Consider the following 25037-nt stretch of genomic DNA (forward strand, 5'->3'; position numbering starts at 1 on the left):
TAAAATTGATTTCCATAACGTAATACGAAGATTTCCCTGAAAAGGGACAAAAACAGAAAACTACAAATTCATTTGAATTTGGACTTGACGCTGAACCACTGGAGATCACCGTGGCTCCAACGAAAGTGACGAAATTATTTTTAAAAATTGCTCGCATAAGTTAGAACAAACAAAGCACTTAGCGTATAAACTAAACACAACGGAAATTAAGACGTAAATTAATTTGAAAACGCAATATCGGGCAATATCGAAGAATTTGCGCCTGTGACATAAATAAACAATAAAATGAATTATTATCGGCGGCGGCGACTTGAAAAAATAACGAAAGATTATATGGGTTTTAAATTGAAGGATACGAACTAAGAAACATTGAAAAAATTCTTCGTTATTCTAATGCATATGTAAGGGGATTTCAATTAACACATATACGAGGGGACTTCAAAATAAAATGCTACAGCTTCATCGGGAGTAACTGTAAAAAACAAACATTTCAAAACACTAACGTACACTTAGATTTACAATACTTACAGAAATTAAAAGATTATACACATAAATAAAATTGAATATTAAAATAACGTTATTACTGATGAAACTGTACATTTAATAAAATGCATGTTAAAATTTAAAATATCTTTGAGCGCGTTCGTTAACAATAAATAAGATGGAACAAGTAAAAACTATTTCAAAATGCAAAAAATAACAATGTAAGAAAACATTAGAGGAATAGTATTTCTTTAATTAATCATTAAGGCTAGTTAGTATGCTTAATCATTAAGGTGAGTGTAGTTTTAAATTTTGTTTAATACATATATTGCAATATATGTTGCTTAATTGCCCCGTGTCTGTTTTATAATTTAAAGTTTGTTTATTTTTGTTAATGTGGTACATCTCCAAAAATAACCTACTTTTGTAATTTTCAGTTTGTGCCAAAATACGAGCATTGTTGTAGTCTAACAGATGACCGGTGTTTTTGTAGTGCTCGACAACTGCGCAAGAATTTTTTCTTTTTTTTTTTCCTAAGCGGCAATCACTTTTATGCTGTGTGATACGTTGTTTTAGCATAAAAGTGATTGCCGCTTAGGAAAAAATTCTTGCGCAGTTGTCGAGCACTACAAAAACACCGGTCATCTGTTAGACTACAACAATGCTCGTATTTTGGCACAAACTGAAAATTACAAAAGAAGGTTATTTTTGGAGATGTACCACATTAACAAAAATAAACAAACTTTAAATTATAAAACAGACACGGGGCAATTAAGCAACATATATTGCAATATATTAAACAAAATTTAAAACTACACTCACCTTAATTATTAAGCATACTAACTAGCCTTAATGATTAATTAAAGAAATAATATTCCTCTAATGTTTTCTTACATTATTATTTTTTGCATTTTGAAATAATTTTTACTTGTTCCATCTTATTTATTGTTAACGAACGTGCTCAAAGATATTTTAAAGTTTAACATGCATTTTATTAAATGTACAGTTTCATCAGTAATAATGTTATTTTAATATTCAATTTTATTTATGTGTATAATCTTTTAATTTCTGTTATTGTAAATCTAAGTGTACGTCAGTGTTTTGAAATGTTTGTTTTTTACAGTTACTCCCGATGAAGCTATCAAATAAATGGCGAAATATTGAGCTTTAGAAAAAACAAAGATTTTTATTTAATATAGACCACATACCCGATATTTCCAACATATTTATAAATTGTTTTTTGGTCGAAATAATCACGTTAAATTATATATACATTATATCAATATTTAAAACAGTAGGTTCGAAAATAATTTGAAAAATAAAAAACGACGGGACAATATATATATATATATATATATATATATATATATATATATATATATATATATATATATATATGTATATATATATATATATATCTATCATAGCCAATGTAAATTAAAAACAAACTAAATTGAAATTCTTATGAAACTACTTAAATTATATAGACAATGTAAATTTTAAACAAACTATCTTTAAAATTGAAATTGTTATGACACTAATTAAATTATATTAACAAATTTTTGTACCTTTCTGTCACTGAATGCCTAAATGAAACTGTTCTCCAAAATAAAGATTTTAATCACCACTCAATGTCTTCGTTCTCAGCCTCGGTTATCTTTTTTTTGTAAACTTGCCTTGCCAAATACTCCACAATGTTTTAATTATCAGCTTCCACCAATTTAGAATATTTTCTTCTTAATAGCATTTATATTTATTCTTCTTTTTAATACACCAATATCCAATCACCATATAACTATTATAGTTTTAATTTCTTCTAATCTCCATTCACCATATAACCATTATAATTTGATTTCTACTAATCTCCACCTAAAGTCACTGAATATTGCATACTTTATACTTTCTTCCTAATTCTGACTGACTAATGACCTTTATACTAACTTCATACTGACTGCTTACTAACTGTGTCCGTCTCTTCTTTATACTGACTTTACTATCTTAAAAATCTCCCCAACTAACCAGCTATATACTGACTGCTTACTTACTGACTGACTGACCATTTTAAATCCAAATCACCGAGTATTTATATCTTTTCAATGTTCCAGAATCATCTGGCAAGAAATCATATTCGAATTGTTCTATTTCCTAAATATATGAATGTTCTCGAATAGTCTCTCCTCGCAAACAGGGTTAACTTAGTGTTCTAGAGAATTCTTTACTTTTCTATCGAGAATTTTATTGACATTTAGGATTTTCAGATCAGAATATATACTTATATGTAAATTAAACACCCTAAATTAATAAACTACACTACTTCAAATCCGCAGTTATATGCAAACTAAACATCTCAAATCAATAAACAACCCTATTCTACATTTGCAACCATCACTTAACTGTCACTTTCAGAGTATATTTGGTTGCCTATGCACATGGCTCACTTAAATATATCATAATTATTAAAGAAAAACTTTTTACACTTATTATATGCTAATTTCTTAAGAATACCCTCATATAAATATATTTTATAATATTCTCTAGTATATAACTTATAAATTTTTTTTTAAACACTATTTTTCTTTCTCCCATGTTTATTATCATCTCAATATATATATATATATATATATATATATATATATATATATATATATATATATATATATATATATATATATATATGTATATATATACATAAATTACTGGGATTGTTTACAGCATGTGAGATACGTGGTTTTAAATTCCACTGTGGTGCAGGTGCAATTTTACACACATAATGATGATGATGATGATGAAATACGAGGATTTGTCATCGATGCGGCTCGAATTTCTAATGTAGGCAATACAAAAAAAAGATACGAACCCATCGAAAATTCATGACCTAGTATGTGTTGCAGATGTTGCTTAACATCTGTGGTTATATTTATGGAAGAGGGTGTGTTATTCATTAGATTTAAAAAATTGTATTAGATGCAAGACATTCTAAAATATTCATTAATAATAAATGATTGACGACTAAAAAAAGTAGATGTAAAAGTAGACTAGAGTGCGGATTACTGAACACGTTAAAAATTCATAATATTGTAATTTGTAATAGGTTACACTCTGTAGAACTATATATTATAAATACAAGAATGTATATATCATAAATAATATAAATTATAAAATTGTACGTTTGTATGTGAGAATATTTAAATATTATATATTGACACTTTTTATGTATCCCACATGCTAACAGTTAAAACTTTCAAATACCAAACCTTAAAGTCATATTTTTTATATTACAACCACTGTAATCTCTCCTAGAATTAGTCTTCGTTTGTATTATATTATAACGTCGATGTAATCGGATTAAGCATTATCTACAAAGTTCATACTCACCCAAATAGTTGCATAGCAAACATAATTAACACTATCCTAATCTTAGAGTTACCCTTCATTCATTAAAAGTCCAAACAAATTTTATAGAGAAGTTTATTCTACTTGTAAATTGGAAATGCAACATATATTAATGTATATCATATTTTAATAGATAGTATGCAGTAATTATAGTAAAACGTATATAGTTTTTGATGAAAATTTGGTATCTACGATTAATTATGTTTTCAGTAAACAAAAGTTTTCTCTATAAAATATTTGGTTGTTGTTAACGTAAACGTAATATATACCACCTCCACGTTAATTAAAACAAAAGCAATAAAATCATGTTTATATATATATATATATATATATATATATATATATATATATATATATATATATATATATATATATATATATATATATATATATATATATATATATATATGTCTGTTGTATGTTAAATTATTTCAGAACTCTCAAGTTTTGTTCAAAATTAAAATAAAAACTTGATAAATAGTTCTGTTGGAGGGTTCGATACTTGATACTGATTTTATGTAGGAGCCAAAATAATTTGTACACTTTATTCATAAATTCTATTAGCAGACCCGATAGACATTGTACGAATCTTATCTATACGAGTCAAAAAATTAATCGAATGTGGCCCTTCCCCGAAATCAAGAAATGGCTTAATTTGACTGAGTCACTGAAGTAATGTAATGACATAATTCACCTTTAAACTGTAATGTCTTTTATTGTGAACACACAACGTTTATTTGATCAATAGCAACAATTTGTTGTAAACTGCAATAGATCTACACTTTATAATTGAATGTTGCCCGATGACAATTAAACGTAACGTTTCTACGTTGTTGAGTTAGATTCCAGTGATTGCGTTCAACTTCATTTCGCGGTACGCATTGCTCGTCAGCTTAACTTGTTCGTACATTCTTTTGTATTGTATATTTTTTAACCTTACGAGTTTTATCATTACGACCTCTTAGCCTAAGTGGCTACGAGGTCGCAGTCGCAATAAAATTTCTTATTGTTTCTGTATAACGTTTTCTCCACATGATAGTCTATTAAAACTTACCAAAAATAAATATTAAATCAACCTGTTAATATAAATCTCAATTACGATAAGCTAACTGTGACCTTTGTTAATTCTTGTTGATATTTTTTAAAAACCCCTTCTTAATTTACTTTCTAAACAAACAAAAAACTGGATAGACGACTCGATTAAGGACATTAAAAACTTAATAAATTCGACAGATTGATGAAGCTGTCAAATGAGTTACCAATCACCCATACTGCCAAATATAATAAACGCAAAATTGAAATGATTGGTAAGTGTTCGAAATAAATTTGTTTTACAATTTTTTCTCTGCAAAAAAGTTTTACACGGTATGAGAAAATTTTATTAGAAAAAAAAAAAAGATGAACGAAATTGGTAAAGTCGTTATTATGTTATGGCGTGACCAAAGGAAGTAGGGATGCATTGACCTATATATACATGTAAATTACATATATATATATATATATATATATTGATTTAAAGTATCAGCAATCGGTCTGTAGGAAATAAATAATATTGTTTATTTAACTTATTCACTAAAAACTGTACAATGGGAAATCACTCTATAAAATATTGCGGTTACCAGACCTCCTAAATAATTAAAATCAAACAAAAATGTAATTTGTGTAGATATGTTAAAAAAATTTAAATTTTTACTCTTATGGTTGTAAGTATTAAAATATTCACTTTGTTTAGATATAATATTTATTCTAATAAATTTACAGTTTTCTCCTGAAGAAGTCACAAAATCGTGACGACATATTAAGACATAGAACAAGTAGAGTATTATATCAATATTTAAAACAGTAGGTTCGAAAATAATTTGAAAAATAAAAAACGATGGGCTTATATATATATATATATATATATATATATATATAAATGCAGAGACAGCAAAGGAATATTATAAATTAGCAAGACACATGTTCCCGGTGCCCTTTTTTATTTTAGAAAGTTATCTTTACATTTTTGTAGTTCAAAATTATTGTTAGTTTTATAAATTGTAAATAAATCTTTTTTTAAAAGTGACTTCGAAGTGCTCCCAATATATCTGGCGCTGCTGCATTACTAATAATTCTGTAGAAAATTTACATTTATTATAAGCTGATTGTAATTTAAACTGTAACGAAATTAAAGATCTTTCTAAAGCGACGAATAGTTCACGAAATAAATTTCGAAACCGTAATCGTTCAAAAATGGCCCTTAACAATAGTGATATTTCTAGCTTATGTTCTACATTACCCGATTTTACCACAGGAGATAACCTCTCCACATTCATTAAATCCGTAGATAATCTACTTAACTTTTTTTCTAATCAAAATCTTACTGTACCACAACAATTTATTTTAAATGCAAATATTGTTTCAAAAATTAAAGGTGAACCCAGAGACTATTTAAATTATTCTAATAAAACCCTTTGGACCGAAATCAGGCCCCTACTTTTAACCAAATACGAAGACAGACGTTCAGAAGATATTTTAGTCACGCAACTTTCAACAACTGTACAAAAATTACAAAAGAATTACGATCAATATCATCAGAGAATTTTAAATAACCTTAATGATTTATTACAACATATTTCTTTACACAATAATCCAGAAACGGTAGAATTTAAAACCCCATATTTTAAAAACATTGCTCTAAAAACCTTTTGCACTGGTATTAATGAACCCTACTGCGAGTACCTGTCCCACTTTTAATTAAATTCCTTAGACGAAGCTCTCCAAAAATGTATATCATACGACAATCACAAAAATCAACAGCAGTATATGAATTTTTTAAAACGACAACAAATACCAAAATCAAATAATAATCCGCCTAGCCATCCTAAAAATAACCATAATCATTTGAAATATTATTCCAACCAGCCTCGAAATCAATACCAATCTAATTCTAATAACTCATTTCAATATAATAATCCCAGACCAAATAATTTCAGAAATAACTTTCCTAACAATAATAATACTTCAAATTCTCCAAATAACTATACCCGAAACAATAATTATTTTCCGCAAAATAATACGAATTTAAATAGACAATCTTCATTTCCACAAAGAAATAATTTCAACCAACACACTAATAGACAATATTTTCCGCAAAATCGTCAAAACAATAATCCTACCCCCATGAGCGGCGTACAGACGTCTTCGTCCAGAAACCACGAACCTATGAGTATTTCGACTAGGAGAACTCACGCTTTTAATGTAGAAGCTAACAATAGCGAAGATTTCGAATTCTTATCCGACCCATACGAACAAGAAAACGTTTATGATCAAAATTTTCAGAGCGTTCCTTTACAAGAACAGCCACCCCCTCAATAAACTTAAATAATATCCACAACTATCCTCAATTACCTTATTTTATTTTACCCAAGTCTAAATTAAAAGTCCTAATAGATTCCGGAGGATCAGATACCATTATTTCACCCAACGCTACCAAATATTTTAATCCATCCCACAAATACAAAAAACTATTTAAATTAACTGCAATGGAAATTACGCAATCTTTTAATGACAATATAAGAACGCCACTGCTTAGCGAAATGAACATATCTGTGTTATTTGACACCAGAGTTGCAAATTTCAGTCGAGATTTTGATATTTTACTAGGTAATGCGGATCTCGAAAAATTAAACGCGGTCATTAACCATAAAAATATGACACTGACATTAAATACGTATAACACTAGTTATAGGATTCCTTTTAAAACGTTGTATAATAAAATTCCAGTAGACATTGATAATGGAAATATATTGCTTTAAGAAATTATAATAAATAATATAAAATTACCTGAATCTATTCATACAGTTACAAGTGGCTATATTAATAATATCACATTTGATAACCCAGTACAAATGGAGCCGATTCATGTAGAGAATTTAGATGAGTACGAAATTTGTAAAGGACCCACGAATTTTGACCCTTCAATTATACGCACGCAACATTTAAATGAAGAAGAAAAAGAAAAAAATTTAAAATGATGCAAGAGATACAAGGACATATTTTACGACGAAAAAGCACCATTAACCTTCACTTCGGCGATAAAGCACGAAATAAGGACGCAAGACGATAATCCCATATATGTCAGAGGATTTCGCCACCCGAAAAGTATGCAAGAAGAAATAACCAGACAAGTGAATCAACTTCTAGACAATAAAATTATTAGACCATCTATATCACCTTATTCAGCCCCTGTAAGGGTTGTACCCAAAAAAGCCGACGCATCCGGCGAGAAAAAATTTGGAATGGTTATGGACTACCGCAAATTAAATGAAAACACAGTAGACGATAAGTACCCCATACCTAAAATTGATGACATTTTAGATAAATTAGGCAAAGCGACATATTTTACGACTCTCGATTTAGCTCAAGGTTTCCACCAAATCGAACTAAATCCTAATTCTATTGAGAAAACCGCTTTTACAGTTCCCCATGGTCATTTCGAATTTTTAAGACTTCCTTTTGGTCTCAAAAATGCCCCAGCTACTTTTGAAAGACTAATGGATAATATTTTACGCCCTTATCTATATAAATTCTGTTTCGTCTATATGGATGACGTTATTATTTTTTCGAAATCATTACAAGAACATCTTGTTCACATTTCTACCATATTTGACACTTTCAGGGAAACTAATCTTAAGGTTCAGCTAGATAAATCAGAATTTTTGACAAAAGAAGTCGCATTTCTTGGACATATAGTCACGCCCGATGGCATAAAACCCAATCCTTCCAAATTGGATGCTATACAAAACTACCCTCTTCCAAAAACATTAAAGGAAATCAAATCATTCCTTGGACTCGTCGGTTATTACCGTAGACTCATCCCTAATTTCGCTAAAATTACATCCCCATTCTCTCGTTGTACGCGCAAAGGAGCTATTATCAACCCTAAAAATCCCAATTATTTAGAGTGCTTCGAAAAATGCAACTAATTACTATCCAATGCCCCAGTTCTTAAATATCCTGACTTTACAGTACCTTTTGTACTAACAACAGATGCCTCCAATATTGAAATAGGCTCTGTCTTAACACAAAATAATCACCCAATTGCCTATTACTCCCACACACTAAACTCCGCAGAACAAAATTATGCGACGACCGAAAAAGAACTTTTAGCAATCATAGATTCCTGTAAACATTTCAGACCCTATTTATATGGAAAAAGATTTACCGTCGAATCCGACCATAACCCACTGGTGTGGATCTATAAAATTAAGGATCCCACATCAAGAAGACTATCATTGAAGACTATAATTTTACGGTCAAATACAAAAAAGGAAAAGAGAATCAAGTAGCAGACGCCCTCTATAGAGTTCAAATCAACGCGTTAACTCGCAGTTCAATGTGCGCAGAACCCCCAGATCTTAACGATTTTGACCCAGACCAATTCCTTAAAGAATTTATTGCAATTCAAGAAAATAATAACAGCACTGACAACACACAACATACGGTTATTGAAAATCCTATTACAGGAATTCAAATTTCAGAAGAACCAATTAATCTTTCGAAAAATCAAATAATTATAATTCCAGAATCGCTAACTAACGATTTAACCTATAAGAAAATTTTCGATAAACACAGATACACAATAAATTTAACTAATGACTGGAGAAAAGAAAGAAAAAGAAGAAAAAAAACAGATATGCTAAAAAATATACTTAAAGCTAATCAAAAATTTGCAATTAAAGTAGCACACGAATTAAGGCCATTTATTTGTAACTATTTTAAAGATAATATAAATACGACGGTAAAAGTCTTCTTTTGCAATACTATATTACAGGACATTGAAGAAGAAATAAACCAAACAGAATGTGTAAAAAGGTATCATACCGAAAATCATAATGGCATAACGGAAACGTACAAACATTTAAAGCGAAAATATTACTGGCCTTCTATGCAAACAACTACTTCAAACTTTATCAACAAATGTGAAATTTGCCTAAAGAACAAATACGAACGACATCCGTACAAACTTCCACAATTAGGATAAAAGCCCTTCGATATTTTACACATAGACGTATTTTATTGTAATAAAAATTTATATCTGACCATAACTGACTCATTTTCCAAGTACGCGCAATGCTATAAAATTCCTGACAAAACCACAATTTCAATTTTGAGTAAATTAAGACATTATTTTTCGCACCACAATTATCCTAGAAAAATCGTATGTGACAATGGCACAGAATTTAATTCCTCTTTATTAATAGAATTCATGAAGCTACATAAAATAGAATTACATTTTACCACAGTTAATAACTCTTTTTCCAATTCTCCAGTAGAACGTTTTCACTCTACCCTAATTGAAAAATTAAGAACGTTACGTGACCAAAATCCAAATGACCCAATAGACGACATATTTACTCATGCTGTTTTAATTTATAATCAATCTATTCATAGCGCGACCAATTTTTCGCCTTTATCAATACTTTACGGACCATACGCCGAGGAAATACATTTTGACTTTAATCTTCCAGTATATGAAACGTACGTTCAAAGACATAAAGAAGAATTGCAACCATTTTTAAGTAACTTATATACAAAACAAAAAGAGAAAAGACAAGACATACTAAATAAACAAAACCAAAATACTGAATCTATACCTGAAATTGAACCCACACAAACTTTGTATGTTAAAAAGAAAAAACATGGAGCAAAGTTAAATGCCCCTTATTCTACAATAAATCCTACAACCCAAAATAAAACAAAAATCATTGGTAAAACTAATAAACAAAACGAAACAAGCACTCATTTAAAATTTGTAAAAAGATTTAGAAAAACCAAAATTCTTTGCAGGACGACCCTGTTCCTGGGCCTTCAGGCTTATGTCAAAACCAAAATTCTTTACGGGACGACCCTGTTCCTGGGCCTTCAGGCTACTGTCAAAATTCAGACGATTCCGAATAACGGATACTACTCCGAAGAAATTGGAATATCCAAAGAAATCTCCCACTATCACCGACATATTCTACATATCAACTTAGAAAAATTAGAAGACATTCTAAACATCAACCCTGTTGACCATTTTCAAACTCCGACAAAAATGGGACCATTAACCTTACTAAAATCCCAATACGACCACTTACTTAACGAAACCAAAGACAATTTGCATAAAATAACTGGGAGACATAAATGAGGACTTTTTAAGTTTCTAGGTACCGCTATAAAATATGTAACCGAAAATCCAGACGATGCCGACTTAAACTTATTAAAAAAACATATCATTGCTTTAGAAAATAAACAGAATGGAGTTATAACATTGTTTAATAACCGCATCTCCTTCGACAAAACTTTCTCAACGAGATTTAATATTTTATTAGAACAAATTACAAAAAATAATCAAATACTTTTCACAAAAATTAAGAGATTATCGGCAGATTTTGATGGATACGCTGTAATACATAATGATATTTTAAATTTACAGATTATTAACAAATTTTTAATGAAATTAGTTAGAACTATCACTATTTCTCATTTTAACTCGTGAAATATTGAACTGTTCACATTAAAAGAACTTTTAGACTTAAAAGAAAATTTAGTAAAAATTTATTCTACGAATTCTTTAGTATCTGATAATGAACATCCTTATGAACGCATTGAATCTTCTAAATATATTATTTGTGTTACTTCTAAGACTATGCTCATTATCCTTAAAATACCAATCCTTATTGAAAATTCCTATTTAACATTTAGAATTTACCCAGTCCCTAACGATGATCACGTTATGATTTTAACACCAGCTCAATTTTTTGCCAACAACAAATGGTTCGAAAGTTGTACCGGCCAAGCAGACTATGTCATTTGTACGAAACCAGTCAATTCCAAATGTCTTATTCCTAATGTACAAAACTGCACTAAAGCATTAGTTACAGAAAACTTTATACAAGAGACCGATAAAGTTATCCTGTTAGGAGTTGTTAGACCAATAAAGATTAAACAAAAAGAAGTTCAAGTAAGCAGCATTTTGATGTCAAATGAAACCGTACTTATAGAAGGAATTACATACGCCAAGAAAATAATTCAACAGATTCCAATCCCCGAAGTCATTCCAATTAAATTGATGCCAGATAAAGAATTGAAAATAGAAAAATTAAAAATTCCATAAACTCATGGCCAAATTCAACCCATTGTTCCTCTGCAAAACCTACCGAAGATTTCAACAGGACTTGGAGCCACAGCCATATTTCTAATAATTTCTGTTTTAGCAATATTATTGACAATTGTAATTAAGAAAAGGAAGAGAATTTCCAAATTACTCTATGGACCCAAATTACAGCCATCCCAAATCTCGATATTAGAAACTATATTCAAAGAGACTTCGAGGGCGAAGTCAGAACCAAAGGAAGGAGGAGAAATATAGTCGCGGCCTATGGAAAATGCAGAGACAGCAAAGGAATATTATAAATTAGCACGACACATGTTCCCGGTGCCAATTTTTATTTTAGAAAGTTATCTTTACATTTGTGTAGTTCAAAATTATTGTTAGTTTTATAAATTGTAAATAAATCTTTTTTTAAAAGTGACTTCGAAGTGTTCCCAATATTTCTATATATATATATATATATATATATATATATATATATATATATATATATATATATATATATATATATATATATATATATATATATATATATATATATATAGTAAACTCTTAAATATTGGGGAAATCTGCAAGAAATACTCAATGTGTATCAATTGTTTCGCCGAACGTTTTCGCCAAAGAGAATTAATTTGGCTTCTTCAGGGCTGAAAGAGAATAAATTATAATTAGCTACCATATATTATCTATTAAAACATTATTGATCTTACCGTAACTTAGAATTGTAAAGTTAGAATATTAAAAAACTTTGCTAGTAACATAGTGGTGTTTTTTGTTACTATGTGTAAAAAAAAAAGTTTTTTATAAGGATTGAAATGTATGGTAGCTTCGAACTTGACACGTAAAGGCGTAAAGACACGTATATATATATATATACATATATATATATTGTTATGATGTATTGTTTGTGAATGATGAGCAATGAGTATTTTTAATAATAATATATAGGGTTTTTATCGCGGTTCTCAAAGACTTAGTTTGTAAGTACTTTTTTAAATTATCTTTATTATATCTATTATGAAACACACACATATATATCTAACCTAGCCAATGTAAATTTAAAATAAACTATCTTTAAATTGAAATTCTTATGAAACTAATTAAATTCTATAGACAATGTAAAATTTAAACAAACTATCTTCAAAATTGAAATTGCTATGACACTAACTAAATTATATTAACAAAATTTTGTACCTTTCTGTCACTGAATGCCTAAATGAACTGTTTTCCACTATATAGATTCTAATCACCACTCAATGTCTTCGTGCTTCGGTTATCCTTGTTTTTGTGAAATTACTTTTTCCAATTATCAGCTTCCACCAATTTAAAATATATTTCTTCTTAAGCATTTATAAACCACCAAGCAAACCAGCAAACAGCATTTATATTTATTCTTCTTTTCAATATACCAATATCCAATCACCAAATATATTATATAATTTTAATTTTCAAATAATACTTCTTGCATTATCCAATCACCATTTATACATAATATAATTTTTAATCTTCAATAATATTTTCTTTATACTGTTTCTTAATCTTCATTTAACTCACTATATTGAGCAATTGGACCTTCTGACTGACTATAATTGATCTGGCTTCTTCTTACTAACTGAATGGCTTATTTCATGCTAACTTTCATACTAAACTGGCCATCTTGAATCCAAATCACCGAGTATTTATACCTTTTCAATGTTCCAGAATCATCTCGCAAGAAATTCTGTTCGATTTGTTCCATTAAACACATGTCTGAATTTTCTGGAACAATCCATTTCGCACACAAGGCCATCTTCGGTGATCTAGAGAATTCCTTTCTTTTCTATCGAGAATTCTGTTGACATTTAGGCTTTTCAGATCAGAATATACACTTAAATCAGTAACTAACACTCTAGTTTAATAAACTACACATTTTAAACAACATATTATTATAACCCCGCTTTATATTCGTAATTATTACTTAAACGTCACTTCAGAGTATGTATATCTGGTTGCCTAGTCACATGGCTCACTTAAATATATCTACAACATCATAATTACTAAAACAAAACTTTTTTACACTTATTACATGCTAATTTCTTAAAAGTGCCCTCACATAAATAATTTTTATTAAATTCTCTAGTATATAACTTCTTAAAATAACCAAATACTTTTTATATCTAATATTATCTAGTATATAATTTATAAATTATTTTCTTTAAACACCAATCATCTCATTATATATATATATATATATATATATATATATATATATATATATATATATATATATATATGTACCACCACCATATGTAGGCACCACCTAAAATGGATCATGATTTTGAAACGATATTTCTTTTGAACACTTAATTAGATTTCGATGGTTTATTTTTCACATTATACTTATATTTCTAATTAATTACTATAATAATGTTTTTTTTTTAATGTCAACGTATACGGGGTGTAAAAATAAAGTTGTGTTTTTTCATCTAATTTTGCAACATCCTGTCGAATGTATTACAAATAAACGCTACATGGTATTAATATTTCGAGATCGCATCATACTTTTTCTACATTTTCGTAAAAAAATCATCTCGAGATCTCTATTATCAAAAAAGAAAAATATGTTCAAAATATTACGTCATTTTCTACTCTCCGAAATTAACACACTACCTCAACTCTACGATAATTTTTGAGCTATTTTTCTTTATTAATGTTTTCTGGGAAATGTCAACGCTTCACAAATATACGGGGAGTAAAAATAAATTTGATTTTTCATCTTATTTTGTGGAATTTATTAAAAGCAAACGGTACATCTTATTATTATTTCGAAAAAGCTTAATTTAACATTTTCGTAAAAAAATCATCGATATCATTATTATCAAAAAAGGAAATTAATGGAAGCAGTTAGTTGGCTATGAAAAGTCAAAGAATTTGACAGGTGTCAATATTGTTTACAGTTCAAAAAATTGTTTTGCTATTTTGCGTATGTTAGTTGACATGGACCATATTTCATGAAATCTGAGCCGAGATGAATGTGTTCATGTAATTACTTTAGCTGATGTAGGGCTTAAGCTATCGTGAAATAGGCTTATTGTTAATAGTATCTCATAATTCAATATCACCAGTCATTCAACGTTTTCGAGGAGAAACAAACGACCATATAAGACGACGTGGAGAAGGAAGAGGAAGACTCACAACACCACGACCAGATCAGTTTATTAGGCTTCGTGCTATAAGAGAACGTTTTCTCGCAATAAGACATTTACAAATACAAGTATAAAATATTCATAATATTCAAATTAGTAGAAACACCATACAACGGTGCCTCGCTGAACAAGATCTGCATATGAGGATGTGTACCAGCTTTAAACGTAAATCATTATAGAAGTAGATTACAATTTGTCAGAGAGCACCTTGACCGAAATATTAATAAGTGTGAGTACGTGTTGTTCACTGATGAATCAAGCTATTGCTTATATAGCTTAGACAGGCGTGTGAAAGTTATTCGACGGCCACTTCATTCAATGGAAGAGCTGTCATGGTTTTGGCGAGGAATATCTCCTACAGCGCGAACGGAACTTGTTGCTTTACAAAGAGATATCTTAACAAGTCAAAGGTATATTACGGACATTTTCTCTAACCATGTAGTTCCATTTACTCCTTACATAGGAAATAATTTTCTTTTAATTCCTGATAACGTTCGACCACATATTGCACGTGAATATATATGTATATATATATATATATATATATATATATATATATATTATATAATTATATATATAGAAGCAAAAATGGAGAAGCTCCTGGTAAAGATGGAATTAATATGGAAATAATAAAATACGGAGAAAGGGAACTGAGAGGAAAAATACTGGCACTATTGAAAAATATATGGAAAGAAGAGACAATGCATTGGGAGGTAAGGCAGATCATAACAGTACATAAAAAGGGAGACCAACAAATCTGTGAAAATTGTAGAGGAATAACGTTACTAAATACAACATAAAAAATATTGACATCAATAATAAAAAAGAGGTTATCAAAGATCACAAAGAAGACAGTACGACAGTACCAAGGTGGATCCACAGAAGGGAGATCTACAATCGATGCAATACACACAATAAAACAAATAATGGAAAAGGCAAACGAGTATAAATTAGAATTGGAAATGTTATTTATAGACTTCAACCAGGCATTTGATTCAATTAAAAGGAACGGATTAATTAGCCCTTAAAAAATTAAAAATCTCACATAAACTCAAAAAATTAATAGAAATGACAATGAGAACTACAAAACTAAGCATAAAGATACAAAGAGCAGTGACAAAGGAATTCTGTATAAAGAAAGGGATGAAACAAGGAGATGCCTTATCAACAACGCTATTTTTAATTTAGCCTTAGAATATGTACTACGAAATATAAATAAAGGAAATCTCAGAACAAAAGGTGGTCAAATAATTGCATATACAGACGATATTGCTATTATTGCAAAGAACAGAAAAATAGTGAAAGAAATGCTAAAAAAAATAAGAGAAAAAGGGAGGTAATGGGGCTTAGAATAAATAAAAAAATGACAAAAATATCAAGATTACGGAAAAAACCAATGAAAGAAAAAATCAAAACGGGAAGTTCTGAGTTTGAAGAAGTAGAATATTTCAAATACCTAGGAGTTACAATAAGCAAATCCGGAGAAAAGAAATCCGAAATAAAAGAAAAAATATTAGCAGCGAATAAAGCTTATTGTGCAAACCAAATATTACTTAAAAGCAAAACACTGACTAAAAAAAATAAGATGAGCATTTATAACACATGTGCAAATTAGGCCAATATTTTTATATGCAAGAGAAACAATGACGATGGTTAAAAAAGATGAAAAATAATAGAATAGAGAAAGATTATGAGAATTATACTAGGACCAATCAGAACAGAGCAAAATGAATAAAGAAGCAGAACAAATGCAGAGATTAAGGATAAACTTAAGGAAGACATCGTAACTAAAATAAAGCAATGCAGAGTTAGATGGTTAGGTCACATTTGGCGAGCAGGCGATGAGGTAGTTATATACACAATGATAGAATGGAATCCAGGAGGAAGAAAGAGAAAGGGAAGACCGAAATCAAAGTGGGTGCAAGAAGTTGAAGAAGACCTTCAAAGGGCATGAGTCAGAGAATGGAGAGGAAGAACTAGAGACAGGAAAAATGGAGAGATATTGTCAGAAGATAAGATAAACAAAAAAGACTGATCCACTTAAGAAATAGGATCTAGAAAGCATTCGGTGTCTAACCCCACACTGGGATATACATATATATATATATATATATATATATATATATATATATATATATATATATATATATATATATATATATATATATATATATTTAAATAGTAAAGAGAAAACTGTAAATTTATTAGAATAAATATTATATCTAAAAAAAGTGAATATTTTAATACTTACAACTAGAAGAGTAAAAATTTAAATTTTTTTAACATATCTACACAAATTACATTTTTGTTTGATTTTAATTATTTAGAAGTTCTGGTAACCGCAATATTTTATAGAGTGATTTTCCATTGTACAATTTTTAGTGAATAAGTTAAATAAACAATATTATTTATTTCCTACAGACCGATTGCTGATACTATTAATCGATATAATCCACAAGGAAAATAATTCCTGTAGCTGGCTGTATACCACGTATAACAAAAGAGGTTAGTCTTTGTATGTGGGTATATTTTATTTTATAAAATGGAACTGGAACTCACTTAAGCATGGGTGTATGTTACCTGAAGTAAAATGTAATTAAAATATTAAACATCATATCAATCTTTGGTAACATATTACATTTTAAAGGGTTTTTACCCAAATATTTTGGTGGCTCAGGCATGGTAACCTGTATTTTAACCTGATGATGGAACAGTTGTTCCGAAAACGTTCGTGCTTGTAATGTTGCCCTTTTAAGGGTTTTTATAAAATAAAATATACCCACATACAAAGACTAACCTCTTTTATTAATCGATATATATATATATATATGTATATATATATATATATATATATATATATATATATATATATATATATATATATATATATATATATATATAAATTGTTATGATGTGTTATTAGTGAATGATGTTTTAATGAGCAATATATATATATATATATATATATATATATATATATATATATATATATATATAGTAAACTCTTAAATATTGGGGAAATCTGCAAGAAATACTCTAATGTGTATCAATTGTTTCGCCGAACGTTTTCGCCAAAGAGAATTAATTTGGCTTCTTCAGGGCTGAAAGAGAATAAATTATAATTAGCTACCATATATTATCTATTAAAACATTATTGATCTTACCGTAACTTAGAATTGTAGAGTTAGAATATTAAAAAACTTTGCTAGTAACATAGTGGTGTTTTTTGTTACTATGTGCAAAAAAAGTTTTTTTATAAGAATTGAAATGTATGGTAGCTTCGAACTTGACACGTAAAGGCTTACCCAAGGTTAATCGAAAAACCCAATGCAACTACATTTAAAAGGAGGTAATTCTTTGAAATGTCGGCAATAACTAAATTTTGATTTTAAATAGTTAAAAGTGAGGTTCTGTTTAAGCCAGAACGCAAGCGCTGACAACTTCATTGTAATTGGTATGAATCTTTATGTCGTTAAGGTTCATTGGTAAAAAACGAATAAATTTAAATCCCAGTAAAGGGAAATATTATTTTGATTTTCTTTATTTAATTATATTATTGTTCATGTATTATTGAATCTTATTGAGACGTATCTAAGAAAAGCAAGGGAATGTTATATATTTTTTTGTTAATGAAAATTAATTATAAAGGTATGTTAGTTGTTAATGGATATATCAGTCAAATTAGTAATCTGTGATATAGTATTGTTCTTGGTATCTGATTTAAGTAACAGGTGGTATATATCGCTTAGATTCTTGATGTCACTCTTAACATTAATGGAGAAATCGTTAAGAAAAATATAGGACATTTCAATGAACTCTCTTTTAGATTTATTGTTCTCACGGTGGAGAATTGTGGTGTTGGTATAGTCCATGAGATGACCAGTGGAATGGACATGTTTGGCTAATGCACAACGGTCAGGGTGAAGTCGAGAATCACTTTTGTGTAATGTAATACGTGATTTCAATAATTGTGATGTTTGACCGATGTAGGAATTGTTGCAAGAGAGACATGGAATGTTGTAGACAATATTACTAAGCCTATCTATGGGAGTCTTATCTTTTATCTTAGAATAAAGATTATTAATTGTTAGGGCTGATCTACAAGCTACATTAAGTTTAATGTTGTTATTATTATTGCCAAAGCTATTTTCAACACTTTTCAGAATCCTTGTTAACCCCGGAGTGATATCTTTGAAATATGGTAATGAAAAATATTTGTTTATAGGAGTATCAGAGACTGGGTTCCTACTTAAGACATCAGGATCAGCATTGTTAGTCGCGAAGGAAGGTGAAATATCTTCGTCATGGATAGTATTAAACAAAATCTTATTAACTAATGGTGTTGGATAAGCGTTTGAAATAAAAAGTTTCTGTAGGATTTGTAGGTTTTTTGTATGAAATGAAGGATCTGATAGTTTTGTTACTCTATTTTTCATCTGTTTGATTAAGTTGACTTTGGTAGAATTATTATGGTATGAGTTGTAGTTAAGGTATCTACCAGAATGGGTCGGTTTTTGATACCAATCTATTTTGATGTTGTTGGTTTCCCTGATCATCCTTATGTCGAGAAAGGGGACGGACCAATTACCATCTTCCCTCTCTATAGTGAACTGGATGTAGGGGTCATAACCATTAAAAGTGTCTAATAGTTCATCTACCTTGTCATTGGGTATAGCCAAAATGATATCATCAACATATTTTTTAATAAATGGAATATTAAAGGATAGTAAAGGAATGACTGAGTCTAATACATAATCCATAACGTAAGTTGCAATGATAGGAGAAATCTTAGCTCCCATAGGGGTACCGAAAGTTTGTTGATAGAATTTATCATTAAATGAGAAGTAAGTGTTATTAAAGAGAAATTCGACGATGCTGATGAATCTGTCGTAAGACATGGATATATATATATATATATATATATATATATATATATATATATATATATATATATATATCTATATATATATATATATATATATATATATATATATATATATATAAATATATATATATATATATATATATATATATATATATATATATATATATATATATATATTATATATATATATATATATTATATATATATATATATATATATATATATATATATATAATTTACATGTATATATATATAAAGGAAACACGTCCTGAAGAGGCACAAGCCTAAAACAGGACAGCTGATACACCCAATACACAAGATATACACACAACACACAAAAATCAACGCTACAATGAATCCATGTATATATAGGTAAATGCATCCCTACTTCCTTTGATCACGCCATAACATAATAACGACTTTACCAATTTCGTTGTCATCTTTTTTTCTTTTTAATAAAGTTTTCTCATACCGTGTAAAGATTTTTTGCAGAGAAAAAATTGTAAAAATTTTTTATTTCGAACACTTACCGATCATTTAAATTTTGCGTTTATTATATTTGGCAGTATGGGTGATTGGTAACTCATTTGACAGCTTCAGCAATCTGTCGAATTTATTAAGTTTTTAATGTCCTTAATCGAGTCGTCTATCCAGTTTATTGTTTGTTTAGTAAGTAAATTAAGAAGGGGTTTTTAAAAAATATAAACAAGAATTAACAAAGGTCACAGTTAGCTTATCGTAATTGAGATTTATATTAACATGTTGATTTAATATTCATTTTTGGTAAGTTTTGATAGACTATCACGTGGAGAAATCATTATACAGAAACAATAAGTATTTTTTTTTATTTTTGATTGAATTTGAATTCTTATACAACTGCGACCTCGTAGCCACTTAGGCTACGAGGTCGTAATGCTAAAACTCGTAAGGTTAAAAAATATACAATACAAAAGAATGTACGAACAAGTTAAGCTGACGAGCAACGCATACCGCGAAATGAAGTTGAACGCAATCACTGGAATCTAACTCAACAACGTAGAAACGTCACGTTTAATTGCCATTTAATTGGCGTAGTAACGTTGTGTGTCCACAATAAAAGACTTTAAAGTTTAAAGGTGAATTATGACATTACATTACTTTAGTGACTCACTCAAATTGAGCCATTTCTTGTTTTCGGGGAAGGGCCATATTCGATTAATTTTTTGACTCGGATAGATAAGATTCGTACAATGTCTATCGGGTCTGCTAATAGAATGTATGAATAAAGTTGACCAAATTATTTTGGCTCCTACATAAAATCAGTATCAAGTATCGAACCCTCCAAGAGAACTATTTATAAAGTTTTTATTTTAATTTTAAACATAAATTGGGAGTTCTGAAATAATTTAACATACGACAGACATATACAGGGTGGTCCTTAAGTAATTGTACAAACGAAAACCGTAAATTCTACACTTTAAAATATTACGATTTAAGCCAAATTGCTTTAATAAAATGTTGATATTAAGAAAGATACAGGGTGTTAAAGTGCAAATTTAAAATTCTATTTTTCGCTATAACTTTCATGTTTGTAAAGAGAAATTATAATGTGATGCACACTTTGATGTAGCTGATAGAGGGCGCCACTTATGCCACATATTTGGCATAAATTTGCACTTAACTTTTTTGCTGTTTGAGTTACCTGTATTTTTGATAAAAAGTAATAAAGATACATTATTTTAACAAAAAAAACGTATACTTCTTAATAACTTCAAAACTTAACAGTTTTCGTAATAATCGCATTTTACAAATCAGCTGCATAATTCTGATTTAAGGCAATTACTCCAAGCAACGAAGGAAAAATAGACAAAAACATTAATAAATCTAAATTTTGGTATAAAATACCTTTGCCTAAAGTCAATAGTTAACGAAATATTAAATCAAATAAATATATCAGCAGGATAATTAATAATAGGATTTGACAAAAACAGAATAATAGCGATTTTACATCAAACATTTTACGTTTTATGTTAAATTAAAGTCATAATCAAAACATTTTGTTTACAAATCAAATTAAGAAATAGTTAAACTAAATAACATAACTTTTTGTCAACGTAAGTGTTCGATATGTCCACCATTTTCTTTAATTCATTTGTCAATATATTACATTAAAGATCGTCTCATGTTAAATAGCATCATTGGTTCTAAAGAAACTGCTGCAGTATTTATTTCTTCCCATAGTTGGTTGTGAATGTTTATGGGATTTTTATAGACAGGTTGTTTTAATACGCCCCATACACCAAAATCAAGCGGATTAAATTCTGGGCTACGTGGTGGCTATAATGTATAATGGATGAATATATTCTTTTTAATACATACCCAAACCTTATGGTATATTATTTAACTACATCTTATTTGTGGCAGAGGTTAAACTGTGATGTATTGAATTCATTGGTTACTTATATAAACACAATAACCTATAGATGTCATTCCTTATTTATATGATTACGTTACAGCTTACGAGTAACTATAATTACATCTCGAACAAATGGTCTATTATGATTAACTAACGAACTAATATTATGCTGAACTAAATTACCTGTGTGTTTATTATATTTATAACAATATCGGTTATTAGGCCAACGATGTTTTTGTAAAAATGCTGAGTCGTTAAGGTTAGATTGGTAGCAAAAGTATTATGAAACAAGACACATATGTGTTATTCAATACCTGGGCTTAAGTTTCTAATTGTCATAATAAAAATGGTTAAATAATTTACATAATGAATGATAAGTATTTTTTTGGGATTTTTTATAAATTAAATAATTTTATGTTATAATTATAAATAATTATATCAATATCTCACCACATTTCAAAGGAATATGACTGCCACGATAAATCCAACGTTCAGAACAGTTATATTTAAGTATGTTCTCACTGCCTTCTCTCTAGAATGTGGTGGTGTACCATCTTACATAAACCACATATTTTGGGTTTTTAGCATTTTACAATAGGGAAAAAGTAATACAACTCAAGTAGATATAGAAACTTAAGAAGAGATATAAAAGGGAAAATGTAAATATGATGACGGCCAACGTCTGAATACGGACACGTCACCTAAAGAAGAAGATCAAGAATATTTTTATAAGACATTTAGCAGCCATAACAAAAATTTTGTAATATTACATTATCATCTTTGAGTTGTTGTAATAAGAATAAACTGTGAATTATGCTTATCTACAGGTATTCAGTGCTTCACCGCACAAATATTACAACTAAGAATGATTACGCAGCTGACTTATAAAATGCGAATATCTCGAAAACGGTTAAATTTTGAGGTTATCAACAAGTATACCTTTTCATTTTAAAAATAATTTATCTTTAATATTTTTTAACACAAATAGAGCTAACTTTAAGAACAAAAAAGTTAAGCGCAAATCTATGCCACACATGTGGCATATGTGGCGCCCTCTATTAGTTACATTAAAGTTTGTATAAAATTATAATTTATCCTACTTTAAATCATCCAATTATAAATTTTTGTCCAAAAATATTTACAAACGTAAAAGTTATAGCGAAAAATAGAATTTTAAATTTCCACTTTAACACCCTGTATCTTTCTTAATATCAACATTTTATTAAAGCAAGTTGGCTTAAATCGTAGTATTTTAAAGTGTAGAATTTACGGTTTTCGTTTGTACAATTACTTAAGGACCACCCTGTATACATGAGTTGATTGCTTTTGTTTTAATTAAAGTTGAGGTGGTATAATATATATTAGGTTTACCTTAACAACCAAATATTTTACAGAGAAAACTTTTGTTTACTGAAAGCATAATTAATCGTAGATACCAAATTTTCCTCAAAAACTATATACATTTCGCTATAATTACTGCATACTAGCTATTAAAATATGATATACATTAGCATATGTTGCATTTCCAATTTACAAGTAGAATAAACTTCTCTGTAGAATTTGTTTGGAGTTTTAATAAATGAAGGGTAACGTTAAGATAAGGATAGTTTTAATTATGTTTACTATGCAGCTATTTGGGTGAGTATGAACGTTGTAGATAATGTTTAATCCGATTACATCGACGCTATATTATTACAAACGAAGACTAATTCTAGGAGAGATTACAGCGGTTGTAATATAAAAATATAATTTTAAGGTTTGGTATTTGAAAGTTTTAACTGTTAAAATGTAGGATACATAAACAGTATTAATATATGATATTTAAATATTCTCACATACAAACGTACAATTTTATAATTTATATTATTTATAAGATATAGTTCTACAGAGTGTAACCTCTTACAATTACAATATTAACAATTTTTAACTTGTTTAGTAATCCGCACTCTAGTCTACTTTTACACTCACATTTTAGTCGTCAATCATTTATTATTAATGAATATTTTAGAATGTCTTACTAGCATCTAATACAATTTTTTAAATCTAATGAATAACATATACCATAACATCATATCTCTAATGTGATAGTATTGCACAATAACAATAAACTCTATACTCGAAGATTATATTATCTTAACTTGGGAATTATACCATGAAAATAAAATTTTTAGTTACAATAGTCTTGCACTCATATTAAATGCTATAAATGGAACATTTTTCCCGATTATCTCTGAAAATATTTTTTTTTACTTACGATACTATTGCAGTCATAGTCCTATATATATATATATATATATATATATATATATATATATATATATATATATATTATATATAGAACGATTATTATCGGTCAACAAAAGTAAAGCTCCAGGAATACTTATTTTAGATCTGAAATAGGGTGCACTAGCAACAAATAATGGCTATTTCGATACACATATATGATTTCATTTAAAAGTATTCAAAGTAGTTTCTAACTATTATCATTTTTCCGAGCAAAGTGCTGTACTTCAACTTATATCGTGGATGCCCTGCTATTGCAGTGAAGAGAATGTTCAA

General features: G+C 28.7%; 1 protein-coding gene across 2 annotated transcripts in view; it reads right to left on the reverse strand.

Annotated features, from left to right (window-relative positions):
• LOC140434772 (PDF receptor-like) overlaps positions 1 to 25037 on the reverse strand; it is a 1054707-nt gene that overhangs the window by 518508 nt on the left and 511162 nt on the right. The window lies entirely within an intron of this gene.

This window comes from Diabrotica undecimpunctata, chromosome 2 (assembly GCF_040954645.1).
Source record: "Diabrotica undecimpunctata isolate CICGRU chromosome 2, icDiaUnde3, whole genome shotgun sequence".
Classification (NCBI taxonomy): Eukaryota; Metazoa; Arthropoda; class Insecta; order Coleoptera; family Chrysomelidae; genus Diabrotica; species Diabrotica undecimpunctata.